Source organism: Atheta coriaria, unplaced genomic scaffold, assembly GCF_025399875.1.
Source record: "Atheta coriaria isolate IRGN ID8LTWV9N9 unplaced genomic scaffold, Caltech_Dcor_3.1 hic_scaffold_9_pilon, whole genome shotgun sequence".
In the NCBI taxonomy this organism is placed as follows: Eukaryota; Metazoa; Arthropoda; class Insecta; order Coleoptera; family Staphylinidae; genus Dalotia; species Dalotia coriaria.
Genome location: NW_027045451.1, coordinates 1542606 through 1559248, shown reverse-complemented (window position 1 = coordinate 1559248; position 16643 = coordinate 1542606). Strand labels below are relative to the sequence as shown.

At 37.1% G+C, this 16643-nt stretch overlaps 1 protein-coding gene and 1 long non-coding RNA gene across 2 annotated transcripts in view; one reads left to right on the top strand and one right to left on the bottom strand.

The window, feature by feature from the left end:
• Nucleotides 1-12688, bottom strand: part of Dg (Dystroglycan) — a 34257-nt gene extending 21569 nt beyond the window's left edge. The window contains exon 1 of the mRNA XM_065310912.1: nt 12339-12688. The gene's annotated coding sequence lies outside the window, so the exon portion shown is untranslated. The remainder of the gene's footprint in view (nt 1-12338) is intronic.
• A 2995-nt stretch (nt 12689-15683) lies between these two features.
• Nucleotides 15684-16409, top strand: LOC135798958 (uncharacterized). Its single transcript, XR_010549821.1, has 2 exons — nt 15684-15824; nt 15891-16409. It is a non-coding gene; the product is annotated as an uncharacterized lncRNA (long non-coding RNA).
• Nucleotides 16410-16643: the final 234 nt, after the last annotated feature.

The window sequence follows — 16643 nt, the reverse complement described above, 5'->3', positions numbered from 1 at the left end:
ACATATTATACAAAATGTTAATCAAAACATTGCAAATAACACCAAACTAATTTTAGGTTTTTTATTATTATTACCAAAAACGTTTTTATTCGATTGGGATAATTTTGGATGTTGAAAGCTTTTAGCAATTTTAACCGTGTATTTCTGAACGATGGCACGATGGCAATAATAAAGTTGTGCATGCTGATTGAATTCCGACCATTTCATAAAATCCCCAGCGTTTTCGCACTTTAATTTAATTGCTGCAGGTCGCAAAAGCTTCGGAAAGCTTTGCTTCGATTCTATGAATAACTTTTTTCTTATTCTTTTTTTTGACCGACGAAAATGAGAAAATTGAAAACGAAACACTCAAAAATATGTAAATTACACATTCAATTAACGAAAGTTATTAATTACAACAGTGTTAACTGATATTGAATTATTACTCGAGAAGCTATAAATTAAAATTGTAGAAATAGGTCACCAACAAAGCACGAACAAGGGCCTGACTTGTATAAAGACATTTTGTGTGGACATTATGATGAAATTAATAGTTTCGGGGCAGTTTGTATGTTTTGCCTATTATTAAGCTACTAACACACAATCTACAGCGCATAAAAAAGTAATTTTGTAACAATTTGTGTGGATATTTGTATAGCAAACTGTATATTTTTTGCTTTGTCATAATATTTATTGCTGTATTTAATGCGTGCACTGTGCGTGTTTCGGTGACATTAATATACGTAAAAGCTCAAAACGTGTAAAGAAAAATTTGCAATAAAAAGTTGCTTTTTTCCCCTCTGCTTGGTGAAAAAATGTGATATAAAAACATATTAAAGCCGATTAATATAAAATAGAAGCTCCTTCAATAAAATCGCTTTATTAATGTTTTATTGCCACTTATGCCCGTCATTCGGGAGCGCTTTCAGCAGCTTAGAAAACGTTCGCATGGAAGAAAGCCGAGGAAGCCATGTATGAAACCCGTCAATAACCCGAGCGGATCCACAGCTTATATTTTTATATATATTTTGTCTCGTGCCGAGATGATAGATGGACATATTGATGCGGATACCAAACACAAATATAAATATATAGAGAATGAAATTGCAAACCTCTCAGAAACTCTTCAAATTGCGATTGTGTTTGATCGCACCTCTGATCTTGAAATTGGTACTAGTGTACTGGTTCTAGTACTGATAGTCTCTTATAAGCTCCTAAGAAGAGCAATTTCCTGGTGGTTGTTGGTTGGATGCTCGACCTGACTCAATTTTCCTGCGGCTCACGTTTATCCTCACATGCTACAACATTATCAGTGCTTCAACCACCACCGCTGCCACCAGCTGATGTGGCGTGGAACGATATCGCTACAAATCGATAACCATGCTAACCCGCGGTGCGGTTGAGCAGCTCGTGAACTCTGGAGCAAGTGTTGTTATGCCCCCCAAGGAAGAATATGCTACTAGAGACTTTAAAGAACATTGCAGTACAATACGGAAGACTAGAAGAGGAATATGGAATGTTGGAAACTTGAAACAGTTGGAAACTCTCAGCAGGGACTTTCCCTACTGCGGTTTGACAGAAAACGAAAGTTGCTGCTGCTGGTTTAGTAAATCGTAAATTATTATCAATTATAACAGTGATGTAATAAAGTTGGAAATACTTGAGATTCTACTAGGTCATTAAATCTAAATCTCCTCGGGGTGAGCTCCCTGATAAATATTCAAAGAATCCGGTTATCAATTTCATATTCCATTTCCTTTTTGTGTTCCGCGAATAATTCCCACTCGACTACTCACTCCCCAGGTCCCTACTGATGGCAAATTTGGCCCAAGTTAGAAATACCTCCTCCAACCTCAAGCACTAGAGAAGTAGGAGACTGCTCAGTCTCAGTCGCGGATCGATGTCGGGCAAATCGAAATTGCAATTTGGAAATTCATGACTTTCCCATCCATATTTCCGCGCTGAAGAGTAGTCTCCTTAGAGCCATTCAGAGTCACCGACTCGGATGACTTTTAAGCTCTTTTAACACACCACACAGCAAGCAAGAAAAGAAAAACGAAGCAACGAAGTTGAAGACGTGGTTATGCATTTAAAGTTTGTTCAGTCTGTGTGTAGATACGAATTTATTGATTCTGATTCCAATTCCAGAAAGTTGCTCTCCTCCGCGCGCAACTTGAATGTGGAATGCACAAATCTTCGGATGGGAAGGCTTTAACTATTCAAATAAATTTAAATTTAATTAAATCTAATGCAGCGAACCGGATTGTCGGAATAAATCTCAAGATGCTGGGCTTAATCAGTAGTAAAAGGTTGAAATTTTACCGAAAATTTGTTTCGCTTTCACTTCGGGAGCTCATAGTTTTGAGGATAGTGGAGTGACAAGTGCCTAAGTATGTATTATAAACTCGTGAGGAATTTAATATGCAACCAGGGAACTCGTTGGACCTTTAAGGCGCCAAAAGGACAAAAAGCATACCAACTACCAGCAATTCTAAACCCTCCACAAGCACGAAGCACGATCCATCTATATTCTCACTGCTAAAAGACCCGCATTATACATGCCCACGGGTAGATGTCTCGTTCGTGTCGTAGATGCAATGCGGTGATAAGACCTGAACGCTCCAAACACCCAAGGATGCTGGCAACTTCTTCCGGTGGTGAGTATAATATATAGTTGTCTAATACCAATTGTTAAAAACGTTGAATATTTTATTCCACACAATGTGATAGTGGATATTCTGATACAAACTGTAGAAGCAAATAGTGGTGGGGGTAGAAGTGTCATGTCTGGAAGGGTTTCGCCCATTTTAATAATATTCAAAGTTGTTATAGCACTCTCGAGCTCCGAGAGTCTCGTCCTGCTTGTTTGGGAAGCGCGGCGTTTGAAGATTTGCCTCGTTTCCTAGAAGCGTACGACCCGAGGACACGAACGACAAGGACAGCCAGGACAACGCGGACGACACATCCTCGGAGACGCTTTAGCGCTTCGGGTGTTTCGTGCTTTAATGCTGGGTCTGCATTTAAGCAATGCGCTTGTTATTACATTCATCCCTTATATTTTACATACAAAGTGTTTCGAATTACAAAAAATATTTTATGAGGAAATACGATTTCGTAAACGAATAAATAAAACGATATCTACAGACGTCTAGAAATGGCAGTAAAACCAAGGCAGCTTTCCGTAGCGAAAAGTGTTTGGTCATGAATACGAAAGCGATTTAACTTTTGTGTGCGCTGTGTTTTCTCGGCCACAATTCTTCGTCGAGATGCGGGCTCGAATTGCAACCAGTGAGACCACGAGAAAAGCAAACCGTCGAAGGGTATCGGGTCGTTAAGCTGCGACGTGGTTGCGATTTAATTGATAACTGATAAGGATATAGCTACAAATCACGACGTTAAACTAGAATTTATATTCGTGTTATACAGGTTTCATTTAGTGGGGTGTAACCATCGATTTTCTATTAAATTTTGATTATTATAACCCTCGTTTGTGCTCTCGTTAATTGGAGCAAAACGCCTTTGTAACTAGCAGTAACAGGGCGAATAACGTCGACATTCGCAAATTCTCCAATCAACGATTACTGGGTTTTCATTATTAAATGAATTTCGGATCAATGGCTTACCCAAATTATTAAAACCTCTCTAATCGAAATCAGAACTCATAAAATGAAGTCTAGCCTCTTTATAACAAAGCTCAAGAGACCAGAAACAAAATAGAATCAAATTTTAAAATTTTACGTGGATTGACTTCTGTTCAATTTTTTGTAAGTTCGTTATACACAAACAAGGCTACACGGTAATTAATTAACATAAAATAATAATATTTTACTCTATAGTATCATAATTTGCTGAGAAATAATAAAATAATATGCATACTTATTGAATTCAAATGAACTGTTGGAGTATTGTACAGCAGACAATGCGATGATGCACTGATATGCACGATAAATACTGTAATTGACCTTCCGACTCGCTGGTGTTTTTCTATTCGACACGCTCGTCGCGAGTATTTATATTACCAGACAATGACCAATTAAACAAGCTTATCTTGTGCTTTCTTCGAGTTTCAAATTTATTTCTCCGTAATACGAACAATTAGATTCCAACGAAATAGAAAATAAATTGAGTCATCATTCTGTGCGCGTTCTGCGTGGTGAATTCACAAATGATCACACCTATTGATGACGTAATAAGATGATAGCGTACTTGCTACGTGCTTCGCTGCACTCGCGAAAGCGCTTAAGCTCTCGCAAGCTCACTTTGCATTTGCATTATAGTTGCTCGTTCGGCTGAATATCAGGCGGGCGGCAAATGCGAGAAAATAAGCGGTTACATCGAAGTGTTGTGCATTGCGACGCGCATACAAAACAATATACAGTGTGTCTTGCATTTAATGCATTTACTTTACTTTAACATAGTAAAAACTATGATTTGTTATGCGTATCCTAACGGTATTTATTGATGTTCATATTTATACCTATAGGTATCTATTTAATGATTATTACAACACGTATTTCCGTTTTAAAATAGCACAAATTATTTACGACCAGACTATCACGACGCATACAAAGCGGTCGGTGTCGAGCTAATCGAATACGGATTATCGCACAGTAAATTTATTTGCATTCTAGTTTGGAGCACATGCATTTAATAGTAACATTAAATTTTAAAAAAATGTGATAATAAATGGTTTTTAATTAAAATGTAAAAATATTTAAGTATAAGTCGACGATTAAAGATTATTTTAATTTTTAAAAAAGCATGGGTATTCGTTGCAGGCGAGAGTGGTTGACCGAGGTGAATAAACAAGTTGGGCCCACGCAGATTTCGATGTAAATGCAGTCGAGAAATGAGATTTCATGCACTTGAAGATGCATGCCCACAGAAACTAACTACACCTTATAAAATTTTTATTTAAAATTTAAAAAATCATCACCTACGCTTTTGCAATTACAATTTTGTTAAAATTAAAGCCCTGTTGTGACGATCAATCAAAATTGCAGATATTATCTATTAGAGAATATGTAATTTATATCGCGAACTTTAGTTGCATGTTACTTCTCCCCTTAAAAATCAAATAAAAGCCCTAAGAAGCTGTAATATCCACCAACTTGACTACAAAAGCGTGCACGGTAACTTTAACAATAGCAATAGACGCTTTTTGTTTTTCACAGAAAGCAATAAGCACGCCGCACCACGCCGCATCAAGTGCGAGAGTAAAACACGAAGAAGGCGCAAATGTGTGCTTAATAGCTGAGATGAAATGAAGTACGCGCACGGCAAACCAAAGAATTACGTCGGGCGTCGGCGCTGCAATTAAAGCTCACACTGTCCATGGACGCACGTCAATAGACGAATGCATATAACCTGCAAATGATGCACAGCAACTTGACTTTTCCAATTATTTTCAATTACATCACATTTTTACTCTTAAAAACCGAAATATTTATTTTAACATTTTTTGTTTCCGTCACATTGAACCAGGAAGCCGTGTGGGTTTGCATTATGATGTAATTTGTCGCACATCTTGCGCTGTGGATGTGTCAGATGTCAAATGACATTTGATGCTTATTGCAAAATATTTAGAGCGTGCTTAAGTAAGCACAATTGCGAGAGCAAACGCAATTGTAATTGCATCTGGCGCTTTTGCTGCACAGCAAGTAAGCGAAAAAATGTAACACATGGGTGACAGATGCATAACACATTCGTCGGCGGTGTGATTGAAGCTGGCGGCGTCAAATATCAACATAACCTCAAATATGCGGATCAGATATATGATACTTTTGTATATAAACTTTTCGGGTGAAATTTTTATAACATGCGGTAACAGGAGTAAAAAATTAAAAAACCGGAAAGGAAATCTCTTAAATCAGTATGTAAATGAGTTCCTAATGAGGCAATTCGCATGAAAGTATCGAGCGTGTTGCTAATTCGCGTTTCGCGTCGACAAACCGTGAAAATATGTTTTTCCAGCCGGACTCGCGCAGCGAATGTTTTTCCAAATGTGCATGTGTACGCGCTCAAACGGTTTTGCCCTCATTTCCAGCCATTTGCCACGCGCACTTGCACACCCCAAGCCTGGATTTTTGTTGCTCAATATTAAACTTATCCGTTTAGCTTTAAAACTTACTTCCGTTTGCTTATTTCCTATTTCGCAAAAGTTGACCAAAAGTTTGCGCGCCGCGGCGTAATCCACTCGCAACCGCTAAGAAATGAGAAATGTTTTTTGGTGATCGTTATCAAGTGATTAATTTCCAATCGATTAGTTGATTGAAATTTTCCACTTTTTAGGGAATATCGAGGGATTTCCAGTCGAGTAAAATACAAATAAAATCGAGAGATGTGGATGCTGATGTTGATGGCGATTGGAATCGGCATTTTGCCATCGCGACCTGTGGGCTTTTCGGACGATTTATATTTTGTACGCTGTGCTATCGATTTCGAATTAATCATCTAAATACACCGCGACGCAATCGTGCCAATAATACTTCGGGAAATGGGAAAGAAATATGAATGTGTGTTGCAAAATAGCATTGCATACGCGTTTAATTGAATATTTTCACTTTGTTCGCTCAAAAAACCTTTTTTCAATTTTTTAGCAAAATTAACACTAATTTAAGTAAAATAAACTGTGATCTTAGTAAATTAGCTCTATACCAAGATGAATGACCGTCAACACATGAAGTTTACAACTCTAGTGAGACTGCGGGGAATATTCTTGGCGCTGCAGCAAGTCTAATTGAATCGCGACTGCATTTACGTTCGCACCAACTGCGTCAAGTGAGTCGGCGTCGGTGCAGTAAAGTAAATGTTAGCAAATATAAATAAATTTGCTTATCGTAACTCCTAACTCGTTCATACTCACAACTACTTAAATGTGGGTAAGAGTAAAAGTACAAAATAGAGGATTACTACTTACAAGTATAGCACAGCAGTGCAAGAGTTGTTAGACACTTGTAAATTCTCTCCAGACGCGGAAAAGACGTAAATGAGTCTAGACAAGTAAAATTTTGTTAATTTTAGGTAGAAATTGAATAATTAAATATTTTTCTGACGATTAAAATTAAATATTTTAAGATTTATTATTTTTAGAGATAGTTATGGGTAATTATTTTTATTTTATGCTTGAAATACATATTTGACGTTCGTGGAAAGCAAATTTCACGAGCTTTTGGGTCGTTGCGCTTCCCCGACCTTACCCAGCGTGCAAATGCTGCATTGCATAGTTTAGCATCGAGCACGCATGCCGAAAATAAAATGCTAGACGTGCGGACGACTAAATTTAGACGCGTTTTTGTTCGGCCGTAGCTATGCACTTCGCAAATCTCAATTAAAGCGATGTGGTGACGTGCAACCAACACCGAATCCGTTTTAATCACGAGATTTATTAGAATTATAGGCAAAAATAGATGCAACACATGTTCATGACTTCATTTTGCTGGTTTATCAGAACACTTAGACAGAATACAAATGTTGACAAACTTCAAACGGATATAAAACCACAGTTTTATTAGACTTCTTCAACCGCAAAGTGTGACATTGATAGTTGAGTAAAAAATAAATATACACAATGATTGTAGAAATTTCTGCGAAATAATGATCTCAATAAAATCCCAAATTTATGTAATTTAGGTAATTTATCATAAATTTTCCAAAGTGTCATACTTCATTTGATGATTACTCATTCTTTAAAGAGGACAGCTGAACAAGTATAGAGAAATAAATATTTGAATTAATTTATTGGAATGTTAGCACCACGATACGATAATGAAATGACAATAACAAACATAATGACACATCAGACAAACCTTTATTTGCTTAATTAGATCCAACTTCTTAAATAAATTTAATAAATTTTAGAACTCGTGTAATTTGATACCAGCAACCAACATCATTTAAAATGTAATGTTATTTTTCTTTTTTGTTACGAAAAAAAAAGAAACAAGAAGAAATAACGAAGTAAAGCATGTATCTTCTTGGTTTTTGGTTTGTCTCATGTCCCATTCTGATTGTGTTGTGTTTTTTCTCTTCCGAGCAAAGAAAAAACAAAGCTTTTTTACCTCGTGTGCCTTCAACAGACAAAAATAAATAGCAGAATGAGGATGTTTATTTTTACCTAATTTAGAATAAAAAAACAAAACTTCTACATTTTTTAATGACTTTCCGATAAATAGCACTCATTAATAAATAATAATTAGTAATTTGATACTCAATAAATATTTTAACGACGAAAGTTTTCGGCATCCCTTTACAAATTTTTTTCTTGTTAAACCCGACCTGGTTATCGATAACTTCCAAATGCGCATATGAAGCATATAAATTATGAATTATCGCCGACGATAAAACGCGATAATTACATTTTACTTACGACCGTGTCCGTGAAGCTAACGCCCCTTCGGCGGCTTTAATTATTCACTGGATGGGTTATTAGTTTACCGTTGAGGTTAACTTTTATCTTGTTAGAGCTCGTTCGGCGTGGCTGCGCCGTGATTGATTGTAATATTCATTTCTAGAGACTGTGGGCGTACAACCCTAAATATTCTCCTAGTGTTGCTGTGCGCTATTAATGGCATTCGATATTTTATTAGAAAGTAAAGCCCCGTTTGATGTGGTGTGTGACATGAAGAAGGACGAGCGGAGTGAAACTGAATGAGGGCTGAAATTACTGTGATGGTGAAAAATTGAATGAAAGTGCGTGACATGTCACACCGGGGAGGATTTTATAAAAATCTGAAAAAACTGAAATTAAATTTTTAAATGTTTGATTAAATTAAAAATTAAAAAGTGAAAATTGAAAAGTAATGAATATTTTAATATTAGTCTGATTCTATATTTGATTTTAATTCAATTTGTTGATTAAATATGAATTTATGAATAATAAAACAAAAATTAAAAATTCATGCAGCTGCCAATGTTTAATATAAAACCAAAACATAAAAAGCAAGAAATTTACGCAATATGAATGAAACGTCTAAAATTGTCGCATTGTTTATACAAAATTACTGATGTTGACACTTACGTCGCAAAGCGCACGTACGCTAGGCGTTTATAAATGTAACAAAAGTAAATTTACATGCTAGATGCGTTGCGCATACGAAAACACTAACGGAACCGCAGTGAGGCAGGCGGAAATTTATGTTTTTTTCGCGCAAAATACGACCTAGATTCCACATTGGCGAGTGGCTGAGCGTAAGTTTGTAATTTTATGAAAATGCAATGTTAATTCTATTAATAAGCAGTGATAATGCGTGTTTGGTGTGTTTGTGGTGTATTGGGTCAGTCAGATAATCCCCCGAATTACATTAAAGCCGCGAACGGCCACACATATTCAACATAAATTAGAATATTGATGAAGCTTAACAAAACACATATTCCCTCGAGTTCGATCAGACTACAATGTAAACAAAAACACAGCTTGTAAAAGTTTATACGTATTCAAATGAGCTTTGGTAGAAAAAGTTTAAAATTAAATATTTAAATATTTTACGGACGTTATTTCATTTTGTAAGTCTGAATGAATGCGCTGCTTGCCTAATCACACAATAATCGATGCAGCGTGACACTGCCAAGAAGATAGATGACATTGGAATATAAAAATAACTTATCGTATTATTACTTTACTTATCACTGTTTGTATATGTATAATATTGATTAAAACTCGGCTGCAACTAGAAGAAAACACACTTGATGTGCAGATGTGACACCAATTGAACTTTTTAATTCGTTATGGGACTTAATATCGCATTAATCAGTGTTGAAAAAAATTGAATTAATTGAAGACATTGACCTAGAGATTTATTTTTATTTTCCAAGCATAAGAAAAATTCGTTTGTTTGAAGATGTATGCCTGCAATGCTTTAATTTTAAATTTAAGAAACAAACAAAACGTCCATCCATCCGCATGAGCTGAAGCTGTAAGACGGTAAGATGCAAGTCCTCTCGAGCGCCCGCAGTCCGCGGATAATCTAAATTTATGACGACGCCGAAACCGAAAAAGTTTACATTGTGCCCCGGCAGCAGAGCAAACACACGGTGGAAACGCACAGAGAGTCAAGCGACTGAGACCGGCGGGCATCTGAAGCAACTGACGTACGGAAATAAATTTGTTGAGTACAAATACTCGAATAAATATAACTAGAGCGCGTCTCGCACCATCTGAGACAACGAGACGAGAAGGTTTCACGTTCGGAATCATTAAATGCACGACGATTTAAAGCACAAAACACAAAAAACACAAAACAAAAATAGTTAGTTAATTTTGTATTGTGTGACTTGTTCTGACTAAAACTTAAAAATATTTTGGTTGTATTACGGAAACAATTTAAATTATATCAGCTGCGCATGCGCAGTAGTTTATGATATATTTAAAATTTACATATTTTTATGGATATGGCGCAAAATTTAGTGCACTTTGAAATGGAGCAAAACACGATTATTCATTGCGGTTTGTCTGCAACAGTTTTGTTGCAGTTTGTTTCGTGTTTGTGCCACATTTCCGCCGACGACCCTGTGCCTGCCATTTCGGATTCGTGTTTGCGCAGTGTTTTGTCTGGAGGTTCATATACTCGTATATGATTTACTCAATTGCACATGCAGTTTGTACTTGTAGGTTCGCGTGAGCGTAATATTTGTAGTTTATTGTCGCGTAGAAATAAATGCTCGACATAAGTTGCCATTTTTTTATTCATCCACTAATAAACAACGCGCGGAATTTAAATTTAAAGAAAATATTAAAATTTATAAACGCATAGATATTTTCCTACCAGATTAAATTGCGTAAACGTTTTTAAAAATCCTGAAAACGACAAAACTTACTTTTAAATTTAAAATTTTAAAAAATGCATCGCAAAGCTTAGCGGAAAAAAATGAAAAGCGGTATTATTAAAAACATTCAAGCGCGAATAAAAGTAAAAAATAAACGCATAATAATCAGTATACACACGCCAGTTAAAACCCCTCAAAGTGTACAACAATACTACCCACTTTTTTCCATCCCTATCCTCCGCCTTTCCAGTTATCTGCTCTCTTTTTGCAATTTTCTACATCTCGTTCGTTTTTTACCAACTAAATACTCCACCACACTCACACACACACATAAAAAATAAAATTCGGAAACCCTCCAAACTCGCGCCTGTTTCACATTTCACTGTTTGCAACGTTTCAGTTTCATCAGTGCTACAGAGGATTATCTTGCTTGTGTAGCGAATGTGAACTATGCAATGCGTAAATACAGAAAATGCCCCTAAACGAGGCAGTAAGGGAGCTCAAACCTTCTAAAATGGAATTTTAAACGGATTCGTAATTAATGCTGCCCCGTCAAACATGGCCACATTAATAATTTCGTTATTCGCCGAAATGTAAACGAGAAAAATCATTAATAAACATCTAAATAAACATTGAACGCTATAAACGCGCTAAAAATATTCAACTTCACTTTGCTACTGCTCTTTGAAGTTTCAAACCGCTCTGTGCGAATATTTAACGTCACTAAGCTACGCTTTAAGCGAAAAAAACGTCTGAGATTTATAAATTTCAAATCTACGGGGGTTTTAAATCAATACATTGTGCAAAACCGCCGCCAACCAATGTGAAAACCAAGTTTTTGCGTCTTGCTTTGATCTTTCAAACTTCAATTGAACACCATGCATCAATACTGAAAGCGAGGCTTTAGAAAAGGTACAAAAAGATGGTTATCTATGACCAGCAACGTCTAAAACTCTAAAGAATTACAGAGATGTGTAAAGATCCACATATAAAGATCTTTGGAGATCAATAGAGTGGAGAAAAGTTTAAAATTGAAGGGGAAGAGCGCAAAAGTAAGTTATTGTCAACCGAGGCGGTTCAAATTAGGGTAGAAATCCATCATGGTGGGCTGGTAAAGTCACTAAGTTGCACCTGGTGCAAACTTTTCAAGCAAATTGAGGTGAATCTGGTTCTAAACGCACAAAGTCGACGATAAAAATATTAAAAGTTTTTCTTTAACCTCCAGATTCATCAAAACAAAGATAAAACCTGTTAAAATAAACTTAAACGTTGTTTAAAAGCAAAAGTTGTTGACTTAAGTCAAAGAAACACAATTTACTAGCTTTAATAAGTCGTATTACATGCAGTAAGTTGATTATTTGAAGACATGTAGGAGTATTATTTCTAAATTGTGCGAAAACGCAGCATTCACACTCACTTACCTACACAAATGCGCATATAAACCGATAAAAACAAGCTGCAGCGAGAGTACCGGTGTAAAAACCGGCTGTCCGGCCGCGTCTTTTTAATTCCGCGCATCGAAACACATTCGCAGCGCGTTTTGATCAATGAAACTCGCACGGAAATCTATCTATTGAGAAGATGTGAACACTTACCTTATGCGCGTATCGCCTGCTATTGATGGACTTCGGACGTTCCACGAGCGTACAGACTTCCTTAGCCGGCTCGATAACTCGCACGTCGGTTGAGGATTGAACAGCGCGCGATTGGAAATGTTTTTGTTTTGTTGCAGAGATTGTTCGTAACAAGTGGACACAGCGAAGTCGGTCACAAATCACAGTTTCGCCCGGTGCGGTGCGTTTTATTGATGAATGCGTGCGGCGGTGTGCGTGCACCACCAGTACAAGAGTGCGGCACCCGGGCCCGGAGCAACGACTGCGGACGCGGATGGAACACAACGCGCGCGTACTACTTGCGACTGGCGCTGGCGGCGAATGTCGGCTGTTCGCGTCGCGAGCGCAAGCACAGCGCTGCACGTAGCAGAGATACGAACCAAAGAAGTAGGACTAGACCCGGCAAACCAATTCTGTAAACAATTACAACTTGTAGAACGTAGTATTAAAATCACAACAAACATATTCTTATAACACTATTTGAATTATAGGTATATAAATATATTGAAATAATGTTAATTTTTAGTTTAAAAACTTACGTTGCACCAAAACTGATTCTTACAAAACAAACGAAGAATGCGAATAACACGCAAAGACTAGTTTATTGCTAGTTTTATTTATGTTTTCGATTTGATATCAACTTGATAATTTTACGTTATCGGTTTGTGTATCGCTGCCCGCCGGGGCACCGGCCATAAAGTAAACACAGCTGACCGAACTGGATCGTTCGATACCACCTGCTCGAAGTTGAATAAATCAGTTTGGCATAGCTAGCGCCACCTATGTGTCAGTTTACTAATTAATAAAAAACCCTAGCCCTATTCATTCATCATTTTCTCTTTCTACGTTAAACTTGCGCCCTATTCATATGAATTTTCACGTATAGTTAGCGCTATCTGCTCCAGAAATATATAAAATTGAATTTTAGTTGATTAATTTCACTAATTAATTAATCATTTTGATGTATGGCTTAGCGTGCGCTAATTTAATGATTGGTTTATAGCATGTTTAACATTCTAATTGCTCCGTATGCTAAATATACCACTTTTTACTAATTAACTTAACTCTTTGACAATTTCGTGTTTTTCGTCGGTGTAGAATGAGTTAATGTGTTGTTTTAGTTGTGTTAATTTTGCATTCAATGCATTAAATTGTTTTGACTGTCCACAGCTGTGTTGCGTTAATAGTGTTTATATTTAAAAGCTTTTAGCGTTTTCGAGTGTGTTTACATTTTGTCCTAAATGATTTGGATATGTAATTATCTAATTAGGTGCGCATCATTGGCGAAATTTAATAATTTCAATAAATTCACACAGATTCTTTGCAAGCGTCGAGGGTCGGGTTGAATCAGATTAAATTATTTCAAAGTGTATTGCAAGATTTGATGGTCTGGGTGCTGGCCGCGACGGCGAACGAAGTTCGATGCATCTCGATATTTGCAATTCACGACTCCGGCTGGTGCGATCGAAAGCGAGGGTGGCATATTGGCAGGCGACTCGCTGCGGGTGTAAATTAGATGAACTCGCCAAATGAACGCCAGCCAAATCTATTTAGTTTCCGTATTGATTGTGTGTGATTTCACTTTTTCCCAAGGGCCTGCCCTCGATACATTCTCTTCTTTCATAATGCGAAACCCGCCGCCAGCCAACCAGCCAGAAATTGATGATAGCAAGATACTGTCTACGAAAAAATACAATAAAAACCTCATTTTTATTCACACCACTAGCGATACATTGAGGTTAAGTAAACTTTAATTTATCAATACCTGTATTACCGACTTTGAAACTAATGATAAACATAATTTATCAATATCTGTATTACCGACATTATCAATATCTGCATTATCGACTTGGAAACTAGTGAAAAATAGATGAAAACATAAACTTTTCCAAGAACCGTCGGGGTTTTTGCAGATACAGCAACGAAAATCATATTAACGCATGTGTACCGACATAAGCACTTAAAATAAATCACGTTTTACATACGCTGCATTATTCATGGCGTCAAAGCGATGGACTCCGCATTATTTATACCGTCCGTCCGGGGGGTGCTTGTGTAATGCATGCCTTTTGCCGTCGTTGCTGCCGTCGCCGCCTCTACTAACGGATATGTCGAGCTTTTTACTTCCGGCGATCTTCGACGTTCGATATTCAGACATTCCTGAAATACCGGCAACAAAAATAACGCAAAACAAACAAATAAATCGAAAAAAGTGAAGCGCGCGAGAGCTGTGATTATACAAAACGATTCCATGGTCATTCATGAGGTCTGATGTGTTTTGTTCCAACTCGTTGCGCCGGTATTATCAGAATATCAGGCGTTTAATTCGTAAATTTGTATTTAAATGACTTTAAACAAAGTTTAATCGTGTGCATTGGTCGCACCAGCTTAAATTTTATCGAGTGTCGGTAATATAGATTACTATATTATAAAATTTACAGAAATCTGTATTAGAATAGCCCTGTTAAACAAACCTAACCTAGAAATAGTTTATTTGTTTGAATTTGTAGTTTATGCCCATCGATTTTACTTCGATTTGAATTTATTGTCGCGCACGCTGCGCTGCAACTCGAAACAAACAAAGAAACAATCGCAAATTAATATAAATCGTCGCAAAAATCCCATTTCCGTCGCTCATCAATCGCGCTTTCCATTCCTGCCCTGATTCCAGTCCTTTTTCTCAATTTCCTTCTAAAAAATACACAGCGCAAGATGTAAAACACAACACAAACAAAAAACAACGCAATAATTAAGAGGAAAATAAAATCAGAGATCGATGTCAATGCGGGTCGCTAATGGAAAGTATAAAAATTCATTCCGGGAGGGCGGCGGCGGGCCGGCTGGGGGGTGAGATGCGCGGGAATGCATCGCACAAAGAATTCAGCAGCGGGAAGCCTGGAAGCCTGACAAATAATTTAATTCCGTTCGCAGTTTGACGCCTAATTAAGGCCGCCGGTTGTAATTGAAGCCCTGCATTACGACAATTACGGAGCGAATCCTTCGGCGCGTCGCGACGGCGGCGGCAATATATTAATTTACTCGCACACTTCCACTGCACCGCGGGAGAGGCACACACAGCGCGCGAAACAAAACCAATAAAACCCGCAAACAAAACGAACATATTTGTATATAATTTGTATAAGCTATTCAACACTAGATGGCGCTAGTGTCACACATGCAAATGTCATAATATTTTATGATTCAATGACGATTGTGATTGTGTTATTATGAATTCATGCGTATTTATGTTAAACACACTCATCCATATGCAGATGATACTTGCGTTAACTTGCGTTAACAACACGAGGACTGACAGCGGCGGCGGCAGCAGCAGAGCGACAAATGGCTGCGCGCGGCGCGAGTACGTGTTTAATCGCTTTACATCCAATTAAACTTCAAGTTCATAGTCGTCGCTCACATCCCCCCAACCCTATCGAGAGAGTTGTTGACATACAAAATTATTAAAGGGTAGTTATTCTTATTTTTATTTCTTTCTGCCTCAATTTATCATCTAATTCAGATAATTTCTTTCAGGGCTCAGCATGAGGTTAACAAGAATCATAAGAATATATTCTTTAGGAGATACGCACGTGCCGACTGGTTTTATTTCATTTTATTTCATTATTTTCGTTTTCATTACGCTGCATTGCGTTGTTTTATTAATTCGACACACGAGTGTAATAGAAGTAATGGCAGAACAATGCGATGCGATTGTGTTTGTGATAGGGGTAGTTTTCGGACACACCTACAACGTATGTATAAATATATTGCCGTAATAATATCAGACAACAAATCAACAAAACCCAGAGGATGAGGAAATAGCAGGCGAAAGGAAGGACAACGGCACGCGCCTAATATGTATTTAATAGACTTGTTTGAGGGTTGTTCTAAATAAGGGTTGATGTAAAAATATTTCATGTTATTATTATTTTTCGGATGTTTTCCCCGGTGGATTATTAATTATTAAACAAATGTAATTTTTTGCGCAACAGGGTGTTAATTAAGTTTTTGTCTTTAGTCACGAATTAATAAAATGTGTCAATCACTTTAAAATTGCTTGTCAGTGGAAAAAAATTAAAATAGAAAGTGAAACCGTCATCAACAAGAATCAACCGAGTGGACAATTCGCTCGCACGATTTTCTCACTTCATCCACCCTCACTCCTCGTGAATTATTAAGGCTGAATGGTTGATCACAGTTCATTAATTCATGCAAATTATGCAAACAATATAAAAATACAAGGCATTATGCAGATGACGCAATTAATCTACAATGTAAATTTATCTC